This window comes from Leopardus geoffroyi, chromosome C1 (assembly GCF_018350155.1).
Source record: "Leopardus geoffroyi isolate Oge1 chromosome C1, O.geoffroyi_Oge1_pat1.0, whole genome shotgun sequence".
Classification (NCBI taxonomy): Eukaryota; Metazoa; Chordata; class Mammalia; order Carnivora; family Felidae; genus Leopardus; species Leopardus geoffroyi.
In genome coordinates this window covers 191,197,718-191,222,450 of record NC_059328.1, presented here as the reverse complement: position 1 = coordinate 191,222,450, position 24,733 = coordinate 191,197,718, and the positions used below count along the sequence as shown (strand labels likewise).

The 24,733-nt window shown below is 38.2% G+C and overlaps 1 protein-coding gene across 3 annotated transcripts in view; it reads right to left on the bottom strand.

Annotated features, from left to right (window-relative positions):
• Nucleotides 1-24,733, bottom strand: part of PARD3B (par-3 family cell polarity regulator beta) — a 1,015,886-nt gene that overhangs the window by 425,583 nt on the left and 565,570 nt on the right. The gene's annotated exons all lie outside the window — the stretch shown is intronic.

The window sequence follows — 24,733 nt, the reverse complement described above, 5'->3', positions numbered from 1 at the left end:
CTCGGGGCACCTGGGTGGCTCAGTCGGTTGAGCATCATGACTTCGGCTCGGGTCATGTTCTCATGGTTTGTGAGTTCAAGCTCCATGTCAGGCTCTGTGCTGACAACTCAGAGCCTGGAGCCTATTTCGGATTCTGTTTCTCTCTCTCTCTACTCCTCCCCCACTTACACTTGGTCTCTCTCTCTCTCTCAAAAATAAACATAAAAAAAAAAACCAAAACCAAACAGTGCCATACTCAAAAACTGGCACTGGATAACTATTTGTTGAATTGATTAATATATAGACAAAGGTAGATATAGATGTGTGTGTCCAACAGTATGTGCCTGTGTGTATGTATGTATCTGTAAATATGTATTTGTGGGATTATATACATATATATGCAAATATAGAAAGTGCTGGCATCACATTTGATTCCTACCATTGCAGATTCCATTAATTTAAATGTTTATACAATTTAGCTTTTACATGAAAGATAATTTACAATAAAAATAATGCTTTTTATAAAACACAAAGTATCACAGTTTTAAGAAACCTTAAAAGTCACCCACTCCAATTTCCCTTTTCCCTTTATACCACACTTCCTGTTCGAGGAGAGATGATAACCTAGCTCAGCTTCAGCATCAAATCCTCAGTGAAGGCACCAAGATGTGTCATTGCTACCAATTTGTGATCAACATCGGATTATTCATAATTTTAAATTGTAGCATGTGACTATTTTAAGCGAATACCGCAAAAAGTGATATTCATGGTATACTTCATCAAGTTTGGGAACCAGTGTGATCCAGTACCCAAAACTACATCATCCATCTTTCTATTTGCCTTTCCATCCAAGCACATACATTTACGCACACACGCACGTAAAAACAAAAGTTTCATGAGACGATACTTAAGCAGAGTACAATGCGTTTTAATGTTTTCTATGGTATCTTATTTTTAATTTGGTCACAATCGTCTACATTAGTTTCATCATCCAATACTAGAACATGTTTTCAATTTGGGAAACACTGAAATTGTATGTGTACACATACACACACACATTTTTATTAAATAAAAAAAATAAATTAAATTGAAAACCAAATGGTGAGTAAAATGTTAACTGTCTTATCTTTCCCAATTTTTATAAGCCATTTTAATGTTGTATCCTAACTACCCCTAACCTTAACTAATCCTTTGATCTCTTTTACACAAACTTTTTCAAGTTCTTATAGCTGTTGTTCTGTTATCGTCCTAATTATATATATCTCCCTTTCTCCCTCCTACCCAGGTATGCCTTTTCCTATTTTCCATTCCTTCACTTTGTTCTCTGTAATACTTTCTCTACTCCCAAGCACAATGAATAATAACCTGTAAGAGCTGGAATACAGAAATGAGATTGGTCCATTCTGGCCTGAGTGGCAAGAGTCACTCTGCAAACCACAGTGATCCAACCAAATTTTTATCAAGTATCTACTAGTAACACTGTTAATATGAAACGGCTGGAATATAATTGGCCAAAAGTTTATTGAACAATATGGGAGGACCTCTCTGTTTTGTTCGCAGTATTATCTGGAGAGGAAATGTATGATTTAAGAACAGGAAAGGGGGCGCCTGGGTGGCTCAGTGGGTTAAGCGTCCGACTTTGGCTGTCAGGTTGTGATCTTGTGGTGTGTGGGTTCGGTTCCCGCGTGGGGCTCTGTGCTGACAGCTCGGAGCCTGGAGCCTGCTTTGGATTTTGTGTCTCCCTGTCTCTGCCCCTGCCCCGCTCAGTCTCTCAAAAATGAATAAACATTAAAAAATTTAAAAAAAAATAGGAAAGAAGCAGAAGAATCTATATAGTTGGACACTGGGAGATATACTAACCATGTTTATCAAACAAATATCAAAAGTAATTACTTGGCGTGAGAAGAGGAAAGCGAGGCAGGAAGACGGATGAGTTGCAAGGCATCTGTATTATTAGCTTAAGAGTATCCCAAATAGGGCCATCTCTGGAATCACAAATGTTCTTGTACTGCAAAGCAGCACTTGATCCATGTGTGCAAGTGGTAATAAAACAGCCTTCCAAAGCCCCAGGGGAATCCACCAGACTGCAGGGCCAGTGTTCAATTTCTCAGAAGCCCAGGTCAGACCTGAAAGCATCCATGCTGAACCTTGTATGGCCCTCATTTCATTAAATGCCGTGCTCTCGACTCAGCACAAGCAAGGTCTGGATGTCTCTGCCTCGCCTCCCAAATGTGTAATTAGTTTGTGTTGTGAGCAGCTTACTTTATGCAAGAGTTATGATTCACATGCAATCATTTTGTCAAGTACCAAAATTCAAACAAAAGGCCTTTAAAGGAAGAAAATGAATAATTTTTTCTTATATAAAGCAAAAGCCATACCTAACAACTCTGCGAGGATGTTTTATAGTAAGCTTAAGCACTGTTAACTTTTGCCTAAGTAAATTCTAAGGCATTTAAGGTGATAAAACTTTTCCTATAGCGAAATAAATTTTCACAACAGTGGAAGGATAAGATACCTGCAAAACACGTAATTTTCTGAATTTTTAAAATTTTCTGAAAAAGTATGGATAGCTATTACAAGCATGACAGGTTTTTGGCCAATTGGATTATATAAAATTCAGAATGTATCACCCTAGAGTAGGGATGAGAGACTCCTACCAACAGCTGAGAGGCATTCTATTTTAGATTGTACTTTTCAGAGAGTAGAGAAAAGATGGCAAGAGATGGGCAGGCACATGCAAAGGTAAATGGTGATCCAAGGATGATCATTTCAATCAATGGTAAAGGACTTTCCCTCCAACTGTTGCTAATGTATACATGACATCAGCAGAACTCTTGGTTATTTACAAGTAGACATTAAATAATCTTCGGAATTATACTCTACTATACTAAGTTTTTGACAAGTAACCCAACCAATGGAGGAAACTTTTTTTTTAATTAAAAAATGTTTTAATTCATTTTATTCATTTTGAAGGAGGAGTAGAGAGAGAATCCCAAGCAGGTTTTGCACTGTCAGCGCAGAGCCCAAGACGGGGCTCAAACCCATGAACCGTGAGATCATGACCTGAGCCGAAATCAAGAGGCAGGTGCTCAACTGACTGAGCCACCCAGGCACCCCAATGGAGGAAACTTTTTAAATGCAGGCTCATTACAGGTAGCTCAATAATCTATATTTTAACTATATGCCCTTATGTGGTTTCCTTAAGTAAATATTCATCCATTTTTAAATACTTTTTAACCAAAGACCTGAATAAAGAAAATCCTATAAAATATTTGTAATTGAGACACTTTTTTCCTGTTTTTTGATATCCATTTCCTGGAAAGGATGAAGAAGGAAACTATTGAACACAAAAGCTCATTTCTGACTGCACTTATAGAACAACAACAACAAAAAAAAGACAATTTTCTTTAAGTAAAGGATTAATCTAATACCAGGAAACAAATGTCCAAAAAATGGCCATTCTTTATTGTCTGCTCACTATAAAGGTGCATTGATGTAATACAAAGTCAGAGATTAAAACTAACAAAAGTAAAGCAAGTCAAAGTTAAGATTCCTAGAGCAATCCTTTGTTCCCTCCTACTTACAGTATTACTTGAAAGATCAGCATATTCAACAGTTTAGTAACACTGGCAATTCTTTTTCACTTTTCTGATAAAGACGAAGAAATGAATGCATTTTGCATCATGAAGAGTAGTGTAAATGAATATTTTACAATTCAGACAGCATGGAGTTTTTATAAAACTAGAACCTGCTTTGTTAATATGGAGAAGCAATAGGTCTTTCTTGTTTTGTGTTTATTCTTCCCTGTTAGAAGTGAACCTGATTAAAATGTCTTAAACCTTTTACAGGCAGTAATTCACTGGTTAAAACACAAGAGTACATGCTTTTATATAAGATTCAAGAACAAACAATGCGATTGTTAAAATATATATATATTATATGAATATTTATATAATGAATATATATTTAATATATATACTAAATATATATTTATTAAACATATATTTAGTATATAAATTATTTAAATATTTTATAAATTTAAAAATCTAAACAGGAAGCATAGTGGGCCTAATTCTTAGAGGAGCAGACCCATTCGAAACGCTGGATTCCTAAGCGAAATACTTCCCATATCTTTGCCATCACAAATACTCTGCGTGCTAAGCTACCTGCATTTAATGGCTTGAAAAGACAACACAGCTACCCAGACAAACGCTAAACATAAATAAAAAAGACCACACTGGTTATGATGCCTGCTTCACTCACAGCCTGTCCATTGCTCAGGTGACGACTCACTGAATAGGTGGTGCCCTTTGGCTCCAAGACAGTCAGTGCATAGGCAGTGGGCTAATGCTTGTTGAGTGGGTCTTGCCCAAGGCCACGCCAATTAGGGAAGGTTTCAGAAACCACTAAACCAGTCAAACTGGCTCCTTCTAAGACTTGGATCAATGCAAGGGTCACAGTGATTGCAGGTGAGGAAAAATACCCTGATAGTTTCTATTACTAAAATTTCTAGGGAAAAGGTTTATTTTTAGGACTTCTCACTGCTTTTAAGAGGTTAATACATATTCCCTAATTCACTCCATCGTGGAACACATCTTTGCATGAAGTATATATTAGAGGAAAAGTATTCCCTACCATACACTTAAAGACATGCTGCTTTAGAGAACCAGGGAAGGTCAAGCTTGAAAGGAATGGAGCAGAGAACAGAGAAGGTTCGAGAAAGAGAAATCTTGTAGGTCATGAACAACGCCCTAGAAATACTTCCCAACCTCATGGTTAAGCTTTCCAGTTCCATTACTTTTGTGTCACACTTCTGTGTACATGTCGTATGCCCCAATCAGCATCAACAACAACAAAGTCATCATAGAAGGAAAGTATAGACTCATGCCAGGCTTCCAAAGATCTAGAACAAGGAGCATATTCTAGAGCCCTTATTCCCTAAAGGGGGAAAAATGACATTTAGTTTCCTTATGAGACATTAATTTATTTTTATTTTTGGTTTTTAGTTTTGGATTGGGAAATTTCTGCAGTCGGTTTAAAGACAATGGATTACAGGTTGTTTTCGCTGGGATTTTAGGAAGTGTTATGGTCACAGAATAAGATCTCAAGCCACTAGGGTAAAATTATAAAAATGTCTAACACCCACCATTCTGAGTATATGTGTCATTATTCAGGACATAATGACTCTTAGTAAAGACAATACAGCTTTCTTCCCAATCAAGAATTCTAAAGGCACAGATTATGGATGTGTTACCTACATTTTCTCTACAAGACCCAATAAATGTTCTTTCACTGAGAGGCCCAGAACTTTGAGGTGCAGAGAGTCCTGGTTTTTTTTTTTTTTGTTTTTTGTTTTTTTTTTTTAATTTTTTTTTCAACGTTTATTCATTTTTGGGACAGAGAGAGACAGAGCATGAACGGGGGAGGGGCAGAGAGAGAGGGAGACACAGAATCGGAAACAGGCTCCAGGCTCTGAGCCATCAGCCCAGAGCCCGACGCGGGGCTCGAACTCACGGACCGCGAGATCGTGACCTGGCTGAAGTCGGACGCTTAACCGACTGCGCCACCCAGGCGCCCCTGGAGAGTCCTGTTTAATAAAAGATGCTACCATGTAGTAGCAATACTATCATAGCCTCAAGAAAGTGGTATTTTTGTGGGGTCTGGAGGAGGGGGTAATCTGTTTGTTGGTTAAGATTTAAAAACAAATGATGAAAATATAATCATTTTAACCCTATCCTTTTCTACGATGTTTGAGTTGCACCTAATGAGACTTCAGCTAGAAACCAATCCCCTTTAGAACACTATTAATGATAAATAATCCTAAATTCCAAGTAGAGATTGAGAAATCTCAGTGGGTAGCAACCATTTTAAATTCATAGTACATGTTTACTATTGTAATGAGAATGTTCTTACCATATATAATATGCCCTTTATATATGTAGATGAAGACATGTAATTTGCATTTTATATTAATTGCTCTATTAAAATTAATTTTCAGATAAAGGTGATTTTATTTTTTTTTTATTTTTTAAAATTTTTTTTTCCCAACGTTTATTTATTTTTGGGACAGAGAGAGACAGAGCATGAACAGGGGAGGGGCAGAGAGAGAGGGAGACACAGAATCGGAAACAGGCTCCAGGCTCTGAGCCATCAGCCCAGAGCCTGACGCGGGGCTCGAACTCACGGACCGCGAGATCGTGACCTGGCTGAAGTCGGACGCTTAACCGACTGCGCCACCCAGGCGCCCCTAAAGGTGATTTTAAAACAAGAAGTCATTTATGTCCTGTAGACTATGAAAATCCATCAAGATTAAAATGCAGATATATCTTCCCAATCCCCACTACTACAAGCAAATTGGGGAAAGAAGAAACCTACCCAGAGTTGGTTAATGGGGAAATGTGTATCAGTCGGTTGCTGGCACAAAAGTGTTGCATAACAAATCGTAACCAAACTGGGATATGAACAATAAGGCATTTATTTCTAGCTTACATATCTGCAGGTTGCCTGGGGTTTGGATGATCTAGGCTGGGCTCAAGTAGGTTTGCCTTCAAAGTGTGGAGCAAGTACATGTTTGCTCCTTGTATCTAGCATCTTCCTTAGACCACTGGATATCTGAAACATGTTTCTCACATGTTGAAAGACAGGAATGCAACTATGAAAGCATCATTAAACTTTTGCTCACAAAACATCTGCTAACGTCTCATTGGCCAAATGAATTCACATGGCCAAGTCCACAGGCTACGGTTAAAAAAGAACTATCCATACACATATAATGAGACCACGACAAGAAGATGGGTATATAAGGTTACTATTTGGAACTGAATTGAGACCAATAATCCCCTGTCCCAACTGAGTGATGAGAGATACCAAGGGTTAATGATATATCATAGATTTTCTTTTAGTCATATCTTTCCTTTCCTTTGGTATCACATTTTCTGTATTCATCTGTTATCGTCTGAATGTTGGTGTTCCTCCCAAATTCATATGTTGAAATTCTAATCCCCAAAGTGATGGTATATAGAGGTAGGGCTTTTGGGAGGCAATTGTGTCATGGGGGTGGAACCCTCATGAGTGGAATTAACTTTGTTTTTTTTTAAAAATTTTTTTTTTCAACGTTTATTTATTTTTGGGACAGAGAGAGACAAAGCATGAACGGGGGAGGGGCAGAGAGAGAGGGAGACACAGAATCGGAAACAGGCTCCAGGCTCTGAGCCATCAGCCCAGAGCCCAACGCGGGGCTCGAACTCACGGACCGCGAGATCGTGACCTGGCTGAAGTCGGACGCTTAACTGACTGCGCCACCCAGGCGCCCCATAGTGGAATTAACTTTGTAAAAGAGACCCCAAAGAGCTCCCTAGACATGTTCACCATATAAAGACACAGCAGGAAGTCTGTGATCCACAAGACATCCCTCACCTGATCATGCTGGCGCCCTGATCTTGGGCATCCAGCCCCTAGAAATCTGAGAAATAAGTTTCCCTTGTGCATAAGGCACCAGACCTGTGGTATTGTTCTAGAAGCCCAAATGGACTAAGACACCATCCTAGAGACTGCACTTCAGAGTGGCTTCTGTGTCTGTGAGATTTGCCCAGGTAGAGGACGGAGGTAGCCTAGATCTGGGAAGAGTCCACCTCCCACCTCCATGCATTGTTCCTGCCAGGTTCTTAAAAGGGACTGTTCAGGTGGCCCCAGAGTCCTAAATAAATGGCTTAGGCTACTGAATATTGCCCTTCACTTTACATTATTCTTTTCCAGTATTCATCTTCCAAATGATCCTCTGCATTACTGTTTTTATATATATGTGAAAGCAGGACAAGGGTAAGGGAGCAATCTCTATGGCCTTAATTCCTGTAAAATCAGTGTGTAATTACAAGAAGTTTAAAAGTTCAGCACACTTCCAATCAGTATTTCCCTAGCTGTAAGTTGAGCAGGACTTCTTTCTTCCCTGAACTAATGGATCTTCATTTTCCAACAAAGTCAAGTATGCTTCAAAGACTAAACAAGGACGATCTCACTTCAGCTCATGCCTAAGGAATTTTTTTTTAATTAATCCATCACAGCCCCATTTTTACTTGCTGATACATGAAAAAGGAAGGCTCATCTAAGTACAGTGAGTGAATGAATCTTCTTAGTCAAGCATTTTCCTTATAGTACAGGCCTACAATTTTTATGATAATGAAATCAAGCATAAGAAAAAATATTTATTTTATATGTATGTGTGTGTGTGTAATGCAGAAATTATTTTCTGTAAAAGAAATTTTACAGTGAAGGTATAATGGAATAAAAGACTCTTTACTTAATATCTCCAAACCCCCTTTGTGTCTGAGCATATAAACCAACTCTTCCTTCCCTGATTTTATCAGTGAGAAAACAATTTGCCCTCCTCTGAACTCCACTTTACTTTCTTTTTCCCGTTGTTGTGATTCTCATCACTTTTTCTATTCTTACGATTATTTCCCGGCATGTATGTCTTAACTCTGCTCTACTGTTGTGATCTCATCAAAGGCAGGAATTCTATTTAATTCAACTCTGAACCCACTTTAGCATCCGGTACAATGCATACATACAAAAAATATTTGTAACAGGGTGACTTCATAAGTTATTTTGTTGATACTTCTTTGCCACAAAATTAATTAATTTAATTAATTAAATGTTACAACAATTAAATGTCTCTTCTTTGGATGGGTTTCTCTGTACCTAAAACTCATTCTTTCATCTCCTCCCACTTTGACACCTACTGGCAAACTCCTACTAACCCATCAAAGCACATCTCAAGTGTCACCTCCTCTTTGTGCCTGTGCTCTCATCTAGGTCTCCTTAGGACTCTACACATAATAATAACATTATATCATTTTTTTAAATTATTATATAAATCTTTAAGGGCCTCAAGCACAACAAGGGCCATTCCATTCATATTTCCATCACTAGCACCTATCCCAGTGCATGCCCAAGAACAGTGCATGGTAAGTATTATTTAACGGGCATTGCTGATAAGTGCTGGATCAGTTAATTCTGCGATTATAGTTCAATATGGGCCATGGTTCATTAATACTACAAAATATTTTTAAAAACTACTAATGAAGTTCCAATACTTAAGCCCGCTGTCACCATTACCACCATCATCCAATGGAATTCTGCACTATTCGGTAGTGCATTCCGGATATGTACAGCAACAGATTCCCCTTCCTCAGTTTTCTATACTGCTAAGCTTAATCATGACCTTTTTGCACACTGATGCCTATGAAGGGCTGAGCTATGCAAGAAAATAGCTCACAAATGCTTCTAAGAACTCACATTTATTTTGGCTCATCTGATCACCATATCCGCTCTTGAGTTTTGATACGGGGTGGAGTAAATCTGTCAGTCACTTCTACTTTATTATGACAGCTGGTGCTACTTGGCAACTACTCTGTTCAAATTAACCCTATAAAAGCACTTTTTCACATTAAAACTACAACTGTGTCTCTCTCAACTCCTGAACAATTGGTTGAGAAGGTTAAATTCACTTACTGAGTGACTTCACTTACTCTAAATAAAACCGAAAAGCAGATACACTAAAAGTTGCTTTGACGGTTTTTTTTTTTTTTTTTACAAAATTTGGCAGCGTTATGTACAAACACCAAATGAAACACTCTTAATGTATCTGATACCTCCTCATCTCTGCCTTTCAAATCCATTGCACCTTAGTCATGAATAATCCAGAATACTTTTTATATGCTATTTGACCTGTGAGAAGAATGAAAGCCATAATTCAAATCTGTTAATGACTGCTAGAAGAGACACCTGACCAATTATTTCCTTGTTACGGCAGTCCTTGATCCTAGGCTTTTTCTCTGTGGATGTAGAGTTCATCCCATTATTTTAGCCACATCAAAAGTAGGGCATTGGCTAAACAAACATGCATGATTTATAAAGGCAGCCATATTTTAGTGACATAAAGCAAGCCGTCTAGTATATAATGGGGACCGTATGTTCAGATGCCTCTTCAACGTATTTTTTCTGTTACCCTGTAGAATGAAAACCCAACCTACTAAAAAAAAAACAGGCTGAGAAACGTAATTAAAGAATAAGAACAAATTCTAGATTTATGAGCAAGTGCAATGTATTTACTAACATGCTATAACAATAGAACAGGTTATTATCAATCTTAACCATTATTCAGCCTACCAGTGCACTTTGTGCTGTCTTGATCTCTGACTTCTAACAAAAATACCTGTATTAGGAGAAAATTCAGCTGCAACTTCCTAAAAAATGTTAATACCGTTCTAAGAACATTGGGTATGAGCAAAAGTTCACTTTTTCCCTCCTAGCATTCTATTAGAATAATCCTCCCCCCCCCCCCCATTCTCTTAAAGAAAAACAGATTTGGGAACTTTAAATGGATTGGTCTCCCTTTTACTTTCCTCACTCTCTGGTCTGAGGTAATTAATGTCTACTCAATATCATGCTCAATCATGTTTCCCCTGGGACAGTACTTTCAATTAAACCTTTTATTTCATCCAGGAATGCCTGGTCTCATTGACCACTGTACTTTTTATCTGTGGATTTATGATAATCTAATGCACATCTCCTCACAGGCAGAATGGCCTTATGAGTCCTTATTGTTCTTATGCCAGAAGAGAAGTGAAAAACAAAATTAGCTCCTGCGGAAGTCAGGAAGGAAACCACATTTGTTTAACACAGCAAGAGGCCTTTCACTACCTGCCCAATGGCCTTGACCATCACACTGCCCTGGCCTCTCAATGTGCTGGCTGCCCTTGCCTCACTGCTCCAGTCTGATAAGACATGCCAACTCCCTTGAGAGCTACTGAGAGCTGAGGGGTGAGAGGCAACGCAATCCTCGGGTTACATTTTCAAAGGGTTGTGAAGGAAGTGAGACATTTACATGCTATTGTTATTCTTTTCTGTAAGAAACCCTACAGGTTAAAGAGGAACCTCTGAACTACTATCTGACAGGGAAGGCTGGGCTTTTAGAAAAGTAAGCCACTAGCCTGTTTGTAGCTATTTGCCTTTACTTTCTTTCCAGTCAGGACCCATGTGATTTGGTTTCTATTTTGGAAGCACACAAATTATAGTGACGTGTCACTAACTTAACCACCGTGAAAAATCACATATATATATTTTTACGACGTACTCAGTTATGTAGCTGAAGACAAGGCTCGATCTAGTATACTTCTATCTCTTCATGATATGCGGAATAAGTCACTGTTATATATATATATATCCTCCAACATGAACAAGTTCAGCAGCCTTCATCTTTAATTTCCTTGCATGCCTACATAGCACATAAAATTATCAAGTTCATAATTGCATTAATATTTATTTATATAATTTATTTACAACCTGTCTAGTACCAAAGAAGAATTGAGGTGGCTGGCGTTAATAATTACACTGAAAATATCTGCCAAGTCGTCAACAAGTTGCTAGTGTTGACAGAGACCTATTTTTCAAATTGAAGAATTCAGAACCCTGAGATTTTTTGCTAAATTAAGGATGGTCAAAAACCTTACTGAACAGTGGTTCTAATTCATTCACTTCTCTTTATGTGTAATGGAAATAAGCTTTAAATAGACTATGACTGTAGGTACAGACAAGGCCATTTTTATTTAAAAAAACTGGCTCTATTTTTTAAGGTTGTATTTAGATTTTTAAGTTTGTATTTATGTTTGTAAACTTGCTTCTTAAACTTGAACTTTACGTTTCTGTCAAAAGGAATACTGGTAAATTGTGCCTAGGTTTCAATTAGCCAACAGGGTTCACTCACTCCACAGTATCGCCAAAACATAACACTACATGATAATTCATATTCTATTGGATAAGCTGTATTTAAAAATGTCTTATGGGAAAATACACCAAAATTTTCATGTTTGGAAAGAAGGAACACATCTCCTTTTGAGCCAACTACAAGAGTGAAGGCTTTCATGGTATCCACAGCAATGGTGGCCATCAGGAGTAGATTGGAGGAAGTACCACATCTTTGTGTATTAACTACTATAGCAACAAGCACCATAGTGGCAGAAGGTCGAAAAGGTGGCCATGAGGGAGATATCTGCTGGCAATATGTTATTCTACATTTACTTAAGAGAAGTCACTCTTTAGGTCAAATGCTCCCAAGGCATTCTGAACTGTAGAACAAACAAACGCTGAGAGGCAGACTCCTGTGGCCCATTCATATATAGAGAGATCATTCATAATTCAAGGCACTATCTGTATTGAGAGTCATGCCAAAATTTGATGCGTAGAAATTCAGAGAATAGTATTTTGCAGTAGGAAGAGGTCTAAGAGACCAATTAGTTCAATCTCCTTGTATTGTAGATAAGGAAATTTTTCTGTTTACTGTCGATTTTTAAATTTTGATAATTTTAGCATTTATTAGTTTATCACTATCTCCATAATCCAACTCTTATTTCCAAGTCCCCAGTCCAGGTTGTAGGTGTCTACTGTAGAAAGGAAATCTACATGGGATGGGAAGAGGAAGGAAAAAGCTTCTTTCTCACCTAGGGAGAAAAGTAACAGGAAGGGGGACAAGAGTTTATATTTAGCAAGAGTGTCATGGCTAAAAAAAGTTGAACAACAAAGTAGGGAAAGGGGCACACCTTATCCACTTTTGCTTCTCTCACACTGTATTTGCATCAAGAAAGAACTCAAGAATTTCTTTGTGAATGGAATTCAGAAAGATAAGACCTGAGCAGTTAAATGACTTTTCTAAACTTGAACATCTAGAGCAGCAGTCCTAGGTCAATAATGTGAATCTTACATCCCCAAAGAATATTCTTTCTGCTATAGAACAGTGTTCTTTTCAGCTTTCCTAACTTAATGTGAGAGACTAGAACAATTTTGGGCCAGTGAGTTATGCCTCCTTGAAGTGTGACTTTGCTGTTCTTTCCAGCCAAGCATGGATTCTAACCACCCAACCTCCGAATCCTAATGGGCTTTGTGACTTGCTTTGACAAAAAGGATGAGGCACAAGTGATACTCTGCAAGCTGCAAAGCTAGTCATAGCCCCTACATCTTTGTTTTTACTGTCCCAAGAATGCCATGTAAGTAAGCTGGACTAGCTTTCTGGAGGATGAGAAGACATTAACTAGAACTAAGGTGCCCCACCCAACAGCCAGAACCAATGGACAGCCATATAGAGGAGACCATCTTGAATCTTCCCACCTAGAAGATGCTCCAGTTGAATCCAAGCTGCAGGAATAAATCCAAACGCAGCACTTATAAGCAGAGAACTTACGAACACAGATTTTATAAAGGAGGGCATGAAATAGATCTGAAATCTGATAGATTTCTATACTATCCCTAGAAATAGTCTTGTTATAGACATGCAAATTTTGCTCACAGGATAGCATAAGTATCCAACAATATTATCACTATAGGCAAAATGTTCCTTTCTTCTACTCCTTCCTTTTCTTCAGTTTTCCTTCCTGCTATTGGCTCATGTTCCTTCATATCCCTGGCCTTTCTACTATCCTTGTTTCTTTGAATCAATCCCTGGCCCAAATAGAATCCCATCTCATAAATGAATTTTTTAAATAATTTTAAAGTCCTTCTTGGTTTCTTCCTTTTATATAACTTCTGGTTCACTATTAACCTCTTGGCTTATTCCTTAAATTTGCACAACCAAAGAAAAAAAAATGTGTGCAACTATTTTCCTCCCATTAGCCTGCCCCAGAGATGAAAGGCAGTATGCCATATTCTTGTTTCTTTAATGACACTCAGCATTGTCTATAAGTTCTTGGAGTTCAGGGATCGCATCTTAGCATATTTTATTATTATTTTTTTTTTAAATTTTTTTTTCAACGTTTATTTATTTTTGGGACAGAGAGAGACAGAGCATGAACGGGGGAGGGGCAGAGAGAGAGGGAGACACAGAATCAGAAACAGGCTCCAGGCTCTGAGCCATCAGCCCAGAGCCTGACGCGGGGCTCGAACTCACGGACCGCGAGATCGTGACCTGGCTGAAGTCGGACGCTTAACCGACTGCGCCACCCAGGCGCCCCTTAGCATATTTTAAAATACCCAGTGTGACACAGCACCAATACACGTTTAATAAATATTTGATCAGCTAAACTAGGAATAGTAGGTGTTCAGTATTTGTTGAACTGAGTCCTTTTATCATCAATATGGACCCAGAAATGGAGGGAAACAGACGTCCGAGAAGATAATTCTTCTGAACACAGATCTCTTTATGAGTATCATAGAAGAGAAACATTTGGCCTCAGGGAGATGGAGTGCCAGCAAGTAATGGGTAAGATATTTTGGTTGGGTGTTTTTGTGTTTTGCCATTTTTAGTTTTTATGCTTGTTTGTTTCTGTGTGTTTTTCCCCTCCAGTGGGAAGTCAAGGGTCTATGGATGAAATATGTAGCTTCTGGGAAGGAGAGGAGGGAGAAGGTGAGCCCTTTCAAGTTAAGCTGAAAGTCTGTAACTTCCCTGCAGGGTGCTAAAGCCAACAGTTCCATAAACCAGAAGCCAGAGACTCCAATATACATGCAATAACGACTATCAAGGGGAGGCTTTATTGCTTTTGGGGATATTTTTCTCCATTCTACTAGTATTACTTCCATCTTCATCACCACCTGGCATTTAAATGTAGAAATGTAACATAGAAATAGATACATCCTGTAATAGGGGCACGTGGGTGGCTCAGTTGGTTAAACATCTGACTCTTGGTTTCAGCTCAAGTCATGATCTTGTGGTTCTTGAGTTCCAGCCCTGCATCGAGTACTGTGTTGGCAATGTGGAGCCTGCTTGGGATTCTCTCTCTCTCCTCTCTCTCTACCCTTGCCCGCCAGTCTCTCTCTCTGTCTCTAAAAATAAATAAATAAACTTAAAAAAATTAAATATATTCTGTAATAGAGAGATACCACATTGAGTGTTATTTGCTTCCAAAAGGCAGCATGATAGGTCAGAAGAAAGAAGAGAGGAAGGAAAAGTAGAGAATGAGGAAATGTAAAAAAAATTACAACATTTCCAGCTGTTAAACAATCCTTCCGCGGTTCTAAGTCTCTAAGAAATGTAAAGAATTAATTACGGAAAGACTAGGTGATAAAAGTCCTTCATATAACTCAATAAGTGTCCAGGAAACATAATTGAACTCGTTTATAATTGAATATCCTGTCATCAGGGCAGATTTAAAGAAGGGTAAACTTAAAGAGACATAACAATATTAAATGTCCTTTTGTCTTTTTAATGTTTGTGATTAAACATTCTTTTTAGAGACAGCATTGGGGCTGTTGTGGGGCTTCATTTAGGCAGCAACAGGAACCTAACAGTATGTGATTTGTACTTAGGCATCTTAATTTAAATAATTATAATATCTTAAAGAAAAAATGCATCTTAACTTCTTCAACGTTTTATTACATCTGACAAGTTCAGTAAAAGGGCACCTATCTATTCGTGCATTATGCGTCATATGTTCTGCACACTCATTAAAAATAATGAGAACATATTTAAAAGTCATCGCCCAGAGAATCTTTGGGGACGGGGCATGGGAAGAGGTAAGTGGCAACAGATTGTGATTTAAGTGTCTATCTCTGTTTTATCAGCCCCCTTAGGAAAGGGGGAGGGGAGAAGTAGCAATCTTAAGCTGATATTCTTTCTTTAATGATAAAGATCACACATTTTCCTGAAAAACAGGCAGATGAAAACACGTTCAAACCTCCAAATACACTTTCAAAACGAAATGGACTATAGTGGCAGTTTCACGTGTTCGGTATTTACTTTGATAACAGCTGGAAAAGTTAACCACGATCAATTAAGGCTGTACTTTCTTTTCCTTAATCTTTAAATATCCTTTACAAAATGAATGCATTTCCTTATCTTACACCAAATGTACCTTAAAAACGTACTGATCACAGGCATAGAGGTAATTAAGCAAATCAAGGTCATCCCCCGAGTTTTGTAACCACCTTCTTATCCAGCTGCTCCATATCAACAGCTGGCATGAATTATTGGAAACATTTGGCTAACTGGATAATAAGAAGGATATAATCTGTGGCTGGTTACAATATTAATGCTTCTGAGCTGTTTAAACATTTATGTTTAGAAAACTCGTCTTTTTTTTTCTAAACTCCAGAAGCCTAATCATGGCCACAGTGGTCACTCATAAGACATATGTTTTGTGCCATGAGAGTATAGCCAAATCTCATGGCTCTTCATCCTTAACACTGCAGGAGAATGCAATTAGGCCCCAGTCTTTCGAAGTGTCACGAGCTTCTTTTCAACATAGGACACTTCTTCTTTCACTACCTTCCAATCTCCAACAAAACCAGTCTTGTGATAAAAGTCATTAAATGTTTTCATTCTGACACGTGGAAGCCATACAACCAGGCAAAATGGCCGCACCGCCTCCATGCGTTCTAGTAATGCTGAAACAGAGCTTTTATCATCATCAGTTTTATCAAGACTAGATTTTGCTGACAAGGGTTCAGTAAAATTCTTTCAGGTATAAGTACCTCCCAGGGAGTAGCGAAAGACTACAATGCCCTCAGCCTTGTGGGCTACTGAACACATTAAAAAAATTGGTAAACATTAAGTACTAAGTATTAAACACTTAGTACACAGCATTAATTGACAGAAGGTGTGATGCACAGTTCAATGAGGTAGAAATCTTAAAAGTTCTGACTTTGACAAACAGTGTAAATTTTGGTAGGGGCAATGTCTCTGTGCCTCATTTTCCCCATTTTTAAGATAGATTGGAACAGCTAAACATAGTTGCTTTGTGAGAGTAAATGAGGATCACTTTCTTAAGTGCTCTGAAATCTTTGCCATGAGTTCAAGCATAGCAGGATGGGGGATGGTAGAATATGGTCCATGTAAGGAGCCAATGGAGCATACCTTACCCTATTAGCATCCATCCTGGAGATAGAGAGAAGGGACAGAGGTGTAACTGCAAACAAAGACCAATAACCCAATCTTCTAAACTGCCCTAGAAGTACCTCTCTTTGGTATGTGTCTAAATCTACAAGTTACAAGGTGGCACGTAACAAATTTTGAGCACAATCAAATTGAGTGTGGAAATTTAAAAGCACAATCGAGTTGGGCCTGAAAAAGTCAAGTACAATTGAGTTTGCCTAAATGAATCAGGTGTAATTGAGTTGAGTAACTGGATTGTGCTCAGCACTGGCTTTTTGCCAAAATGAGGGGCACATGACCAAACAGACACAACTCAATTGGTCTTAAAATTTTCACAGAATTATTTTTCTTAGAGCAACAAAATTGTTTGCAGAATGGAAACATAAAGTTGAAAATTTGGTCATGACAGCTAGTCAGTTATAGCTATTAAGTTATCCTATAGGCCTTTATGTTCCTTATAACAAAACCACTGTTCCACTGATTCTCAAACTTGAGTAAGCATCAGCACTATCTGGAGGGCTTGTCAAAATAAATCTTTATTTTATTTTTTTTAAATTTTTAAAATTTTAAGTAGGCTCCACACCCAATGTGGGGCTTGAACTCACAACCCTGAGATCAAGAGTCACATGCTCTATCAACTGGGCCAGTCAAGCTCCCTAAACTATACCTTTAGCTCCAACCCTAGAGTTTCTGATTCCTCAGGTCTGAAAGGCATCTGAGAATTTGCGTGTGTAAGAAATTCCGAGGTAATGCTATCCTGCTGATCTGAGACCACACTTTGAGAACCACTTCAACTGAGCTGAAACACTTAAAAAATATTTTTAAATACTTTCAATATTTAAAAAATATCTAATATTTTAAATATTAGGCAATAATACTTATTGTTTGTGTATGTCTTTATAAGTAAACTGTACTAGATTATGCAAATGTATTCATGATCATTTAAACTATCTAAATTGTCATTTATATTCTATCAATACTATCCCTATACTTGCTGTCTTGGTGCAGCTGTAACTAGATATTGCTAGTGACCTGAAATTTAAGGAAATCGTTGCATATTATTTTTATTTGGTCTAAAATAATTGTATCAGGAAGATAATGCATTAGAGACAGATTAGACAGACATAGAGTAGGAGCCACAGCACCTTTAGCAATACCTTTTCCAACCTTCTATACCATCTGCTTTAATAATGTGTAGCTTTCATTTATTCAATCAACAAATATTTACTGAGCATATAGTGTGCACTAGGCACAGGAAATAACAACAGAAGATAATGTAATTTGACACTCACCACATATTAGCATGTATTCTCAGCTAATTCTCACAACAACCCTATAAGGTAGGTGTTGTTATTATCCTCATTTGACAAATGAGGAAATTGAGGCACAGAGACGTTGAGTAAGATTGCAAAGCAGGGATTCACATTCTATGTGCCCTATTCTAAACACTTTACACATTTAATGCTAACAGTCTCTCAGGTAGGCATTACTCTGATCCCAGCATTAGGGATGAGGAATGGTGGCTCAGGGAAATAATTTAATCAAGACCATTCAGCCAAGTGAGGATTCAACCCCACCAACTGATCCCAGATCCCAGGCTCCAAACGATTACATTAAAGCCAAATACAAAGAGCTCTTAGTAGGTACCCTACAGTCTTTTCACCCCTTCCAATTTATTCCAAACAACACAATTTCTCATGTTAGACCTTGCTCAGTAAGCTGTCAAGTTGGGCTGCCTACTATCTCCTTGATGTATTTTATGTTTTCTAATCTCAGAGTATTTGAAAGTGCTGTTTTCTTCGCCCTGTAAGCACTGCATTTGAAATCCTACTCAATTAAGACCTTTCTCAAATACTGTACTATTCTTAAAGGGTTTTCTCAGCCCCCCAACTTTAATCCCATAACACTTAATTGCATAATTTGATCAACTCATAACTCTTTTTTTCTTTATAGGTAGAAGCTCCTTGAGGACATGAATGCATCTTATTAATCTCTGGAGTTCACGTTGCAGAAACATGACTAGGATTAACTGAATACTGACTGAATGGAATTGCAATAAGGAGGGGAAAAAATTATTGAAGAGAGAAGCAGAAACGGAGACTCTATTTCAGCAAGGACTCCATCTTAAGTCTCGAGAACTGTGTTATCTGGAGAACCCATAAAATATAGCTGTGTTTTGTTTTCTGCATAATTATCTAAATTCCAAAACATAACTCCTGCACTTTGGTTTAGGTAGACAAATCATTCTGAAATCATCCTTCAATTTCTGCTACTTATCCACAAATAGCTGCTATAATATTCATTCTTCCTTAAGTACCTTGGTTAATTAAGCATGGAATCATTTGAATCTAATAGCCAAAGGGAATAAAATAATATATCAGTTAAATGAGGTTCATCTAAGATTTCAAACGAAAATTCTGGCATGATTTATGATATTAAATAATTTGGCATTTGAAGGTATGAAGTTTTCCCTTCGTAAGAAGATAAAAAACAGTCAAGGAGTCGGAGCCGCATGTCATTTGCAAAGGTAGTCGCAGGGATGAGTAAATATGGTAGTGTAGGAATACACTGAGCTCAGCAGCTATTAGGGGAGTGACCACACACATGTGTATCTTTTTTTTTTTTTTCCTCAGCAAAAGCAATATTCCTAAGTGAAAGTCAAATCCACATGACCAACATTGCTAACTTTTGAATCTCGATCATGCCAGGCAGGAGGAACTTGCTTGCTTGAAATAGAGTTCATTCCACTTGCAGCAGCCAGCATTTAATAGCAGGCAAGCTTGGCAGGTAGAAATTATAAATACATTTGAAATTTTCTCAGCTCGTTTTACCCACCAGGGGTTGCTGTGATTTTCAGGATAATTTAAAGATAAGGCAGCAGGTCAGAACATGAAACATTAAAGAGGTTAACAAAGAAATGGCACAATGTTTTTTTTTTTTTTTTTACTCCCCAATAAAGGAAAGTAGACACACACATGCGTGTGCGTGTCTATGCACTTACATGACAAACAACACACACTCTCTCTCCTCTGTCTCTCTGAAACTCTCAAAAACTACAGGCAACGAATCAATAGAAAAACCTTTCGTTTGTCATGATCTTTCCTAAACGGACACTTTGCATAAGAAAACAAGAATTTTGGTTATCAGGGATAGAAAAGAACTGGCAGAGCATGTCTGTTTCAGAACGCAGCCAACAAAGCCCTGGTTCCGTAGCGCAGTTTTATTTCACTGCAGACAGTGCAGTTTCATCTTCGGATTCTATTACCAACGCTAATCTCAAAGTCCCTTTTGCAAAAACGTTCCTTATGTGAACACCTCTTTAATAAACTCTCACCCAGTCAGGGGGTGAAGACATCAAAGGCTCTTCGAGCCTGGGATTCTGGAAGGATTACCTTTGAAACACACAGTTCTTTTGGTAAAGATACTAGAAAGAGCTAAATAGTTGTGAGGCTAGTACATGAATTCCTCTCACCTGATTTTGAACCCAGCCTGCCACTGATGGCGTGAAGGTTGGCTACATGTGCTTCTAAATTTGTGATCCCAACCAGTTGTCCTGCCTTCAGGAGGAAGGACATGGACCCGCAAATGAAAGAATTCAGCACAGTTCTCATGTGGCAGGTCAGGAGAAATGGCCAGGAAGTGGGCGCTCAGGCCTCTGGAATGACAGAGGGTCACATCCGAGAGACCATCCTATCTTGGGACTTCCTGTGTAACTGCTGACCACATGCTCCCTTGGCTGTAAGTGTTAAGACTTTACAAGAAGCTAAGATAACAAGGAAATAAGGAAGATTTAACTGTCAGAAAACAGGCAGAGCAGTGCTGTTAAAGGGGTTGAGAGCTCATGAAACAGCAAGGCTTAAGAAAAGGAACAGGACGGTTTCTCAGAGCAGGAAAACAATAAACATGGTTTGTTTTCTTCAAAGGAGATAGAAGAAGACAAAAGCAGGAAGTACTGTCCTTCCCTCATCCTGCCAGATTTTCAATGGAGAGTCAAGTGTGTGCATCAATCATGATAAGGGAGGAGAGACCAAAGTGATAACACCTTCAGTTTTTTGAAAGAAAAACACAAAAACGCATCACATAGCACACTGTTCTTCAGTTTGCTCTTTCAAAGAGTGCAGTGCGTGTCACACTAGGAAGCAGCTCGCGTTCAAATAGTACCGTGCACGCCACACATGACCTCTCTTTAAACTTCCCGTAGGATTCTTGCTACTTAGCACCCAAGGAAGGCATGTGGGCCGGACAAAGAGTGCTATTCCATATTTCTCCAGAACGAAGATTCTGGGTCCACACTACTTCGGTGCTTATAATCCTCAAGAATGCGGTGCTTTGCTGTGGCTACAAAGCATATTCCACATGTTTAGATAATCACAAGTCAAATAGTTTTTAAAGCGTCTAGACTGTTTGCCAGAGAATTCTAGGAGAATGAATACTAACCACAGGCCCGCCAAATTTGGTATAACACTAAAAAAAAAAAAAAAAAAAAACCCCAAAAAGAACAAATAATTTATTTGTACTCATAATCTCACAGTTGCACAATTGATGTAATATGCTCCCTGGTGGGCTTGGCCTATGATGTCACTTTTGGGGACGGAAATCAAATTTCACTAAATTCCATTAAATGAGAGTGAACTAATATATACAAGCTGCCTGACTTACCGATTCAGTTTCAAACAAAAAAAAATTTTTTTTTGGTAATTCAGTATTTTGGATACCAGTATGTATTTTCAAACAATAATAAAAAATCTCTGTTCAAAACAGTGGTTAGTCCCAGGCAAGCCTGAATAAATCTCTTTTACCCTTAATGTATCTAAAATATAGTATTACATTAAAAAAATTTTTTTTAACGTTTATTTATTTTTGAGACAGAGAGAGACAGAGCTGAACAGGGGAGGGTCAGAGAGAGAGGGAGACACAGAATCTGAAACAGGCTCCAGGCTCTGAGCTGTCAGCACAGAGCCCGACGCGGGGCTCGAACTCACGGACCACGAGATCATGACCTGAGACAAAGTCGGCCGCTTAACCGACTGAGCCACCCAGGCGCCCCAAGTATTACATTTTTATTGTATTTGATTCTACAGAGGTGGCAAGGTACTAGAATAATTGCAGCTGACATATACTGAGAACTTACAATTGGCCAGAAACTATGCCAAGAGCTTTGCATGGATGATCTCTTCTAATCTTCACAACAATCTTATGGTATAGATGAGGAAACTGAGCCTTAAGAATCATTTTGTGAGCTGCTCTAAACCACAAAGAAACACTGTATGATGGTGAGCTTGCAGAGTTGAACTCCAGAGATAATACTAAGCCTTAAGAAACCCAGGCCTCTGGTTCCCCTTAACAATAAGGGACCATCAATAGGTTACTTAACCAAACTGGACCTGTGTTTCTTCATGTACTAAGTTAGAGTCAGACATACAGATTCTTTGGGCTCCCTTTACTCTGAAAATTCTATTGTTACATTTATTAACTTCCAGATGTAGTTGTGTTTGATTGAGAATACATTCAGAGTTTCAAACTGGGGTAAGGTCAGCATCCCTCTCCCCCTTACCTGGGGCAGGCAGAAAGCTTCTAGGAAGAAGAAATTAGCTGTGGAGTTAGGAATTCTAGAAGACATAGATAGGAAAGGGGTATAAGAAACTATTAGAGGAGAAACTAGGGTCTCATGAGAGTTTGAGTTCTTAGAGGGAGCTCTGTTATGAGGTTCTTTTGCTGGCTGGAATGTTTCTCTTTCTATGCAGGGTTTTACTCATTCCAGGACCATAGTTGAGGAGAATACCCAGTCAAAACTTCTTTCCTTCTTCTTATCCCTGAAACAAGTACATAGTCCCAGCAAAGCTTCCTAAAAGTTTTATCTCAAGCAACCAAAGAATTGGACAAGAAGTGAAAGGGCTTCCTGTTATATATACATGTTGCCTCTTTCTAATTACTTCTTCTCACGGTGGCTCTTGGAGAGAAAGACCAAAGTCTTTATGTAAGTAAGGGACTGAAAGAAAAATCCATCTGCATTTTAGAAAAAAAATATTCGGACTCCAAGTTTCTGCAGCATTTCTTTTTAGGAAGAACAAGAAGCTTCCATGAGGAAGTCAGACTGAAATTCATGATTCTGCCTTCCAAAATGGCTGGGAATGGAGGAGTCAAGTGGAGGAAAAGAGGTGGGGAAATAGTCTTTATGGCTTATACCACCTAAACTTCTTCCCTTCCCTGTTTTACTGCAGATCTACCTAGAGCATTCAATAGCGCAAGGGGAAAAATGGACAAGATGATGTGAAAGAGAAGGAAGGACCAGAAATGTGGAGAGAAGGGGGTCCTTTGGTCAGTACTATGGAGCATTAATATATGAGAGAGGCGATTCAGGAAGGCTGTATATTCAAACATGAATATAAACATAGATAACAGAATATCAGGCTTAGAGTAGATATCTTAGAGCTTATCTAGTCTTACCATGTTACCAATGGGAGAATTTTTTCTAGAGCATCTCTGAGAAATGGTAAGGCAGTCTCTGTTTCAATATTCTAAGTTGCCTATTTTCTTCTTGGACAACTCCAACAGTTAGAAACTACTGTAACTTGTAATATTATCACTTCCAAATATTTGTTTCGGTACCAGCTCAAGGAGGGGCGGGAAATGAGTCTTAATTATTTTTGTATCCCCAGAACCTCCAACTTAGTGCAGAGCATGTACTTAGTAAACTGATTGTCTAATTAATATGTAAGTATATTAATGGATATAAACTACCTGGAGAAACATATTAATTCATACAATTAACTCTTTACCTATTTTATAGCAATCAAAATATGCCCTAAATTTTCCTTTTTGCAGGCTAACTATAGTCAGTTTTCTCAACTAACCCTCACTGGTTCTGATGATGTAACTCTGGGAACCTATCATATTACCTATATGTACCTTTGTCATTTCTTATATAGATTCAAAAGAAATTAAAAAAAGGGGTAATTAAAAGTCCTTTTATCACATCTATTCCTTTTTATTAGTCATAAAAGTCCTTAGAATTTTCTATAGTCTTCTTAAATACATACATCAATAATAAAATAATACATGTTCACTATTTTAAAAATGAGAAAATTAAAATCTCTCATAATCCCAACATTCTGGGTGCATTTCCTGCCATTTTGGGGGGGTTCTTTTGAAGATATTTTAATGTGATTTGATCATGCTATAGATATCATTAAAAAAATTTTTTTTAATGTTTATTTATTTTTGAGAGAGGCAGAACAGGAGCAGGGGAGGGGCAGAGAGAGAGAGAGGGAGACAGAATCAGAAGCAGGCTCCAGGCTCTGAGCTGTCAGCACAGAGCCCGACATGGGGCTCCAACTCACATATTGTGAGATCGTAACCTGAGCCGAAGTCAGATGCTTAACCGACTGAGCCACCCAGGCACCCCAATTTTTTTTAATGACTATATATATCATCTTATACCTACTTTTTAACTTAATGCACTATGAGCATTTTCTCATGTTATTATCAGCTCTCCACAGAGACCATTTTAAGTAACTATTATATTTCACTGAAGAGCTACCTAGTTATTTATCTAACTAATACCTCTGGTTGTACAGCACCCAATATATCACTACAATAAACAGGGCTTTAGAAAACAAATCCATGTACATGAATTTTTTCCACATCTTTCTTTGATGATCAGTTTAGAACAGATTACTAGAAGTGCAGTTAGTAGGTCAAAGGGTATACATTTTTAACAAGACTTTTGAAATTCTCTTCCTCAGGATACATTTCCCAGCCCTCAAGACTAGATTCCCTTGTACCTGTTACTACAGGACCTTGCAATTCTTTTTCATAACCATCATCATTTTGAATACTTGGTTATATTTCTTTCCTTTTAGACTGCAAACTGCATTAAGGTAGGGCATGACCATTTTT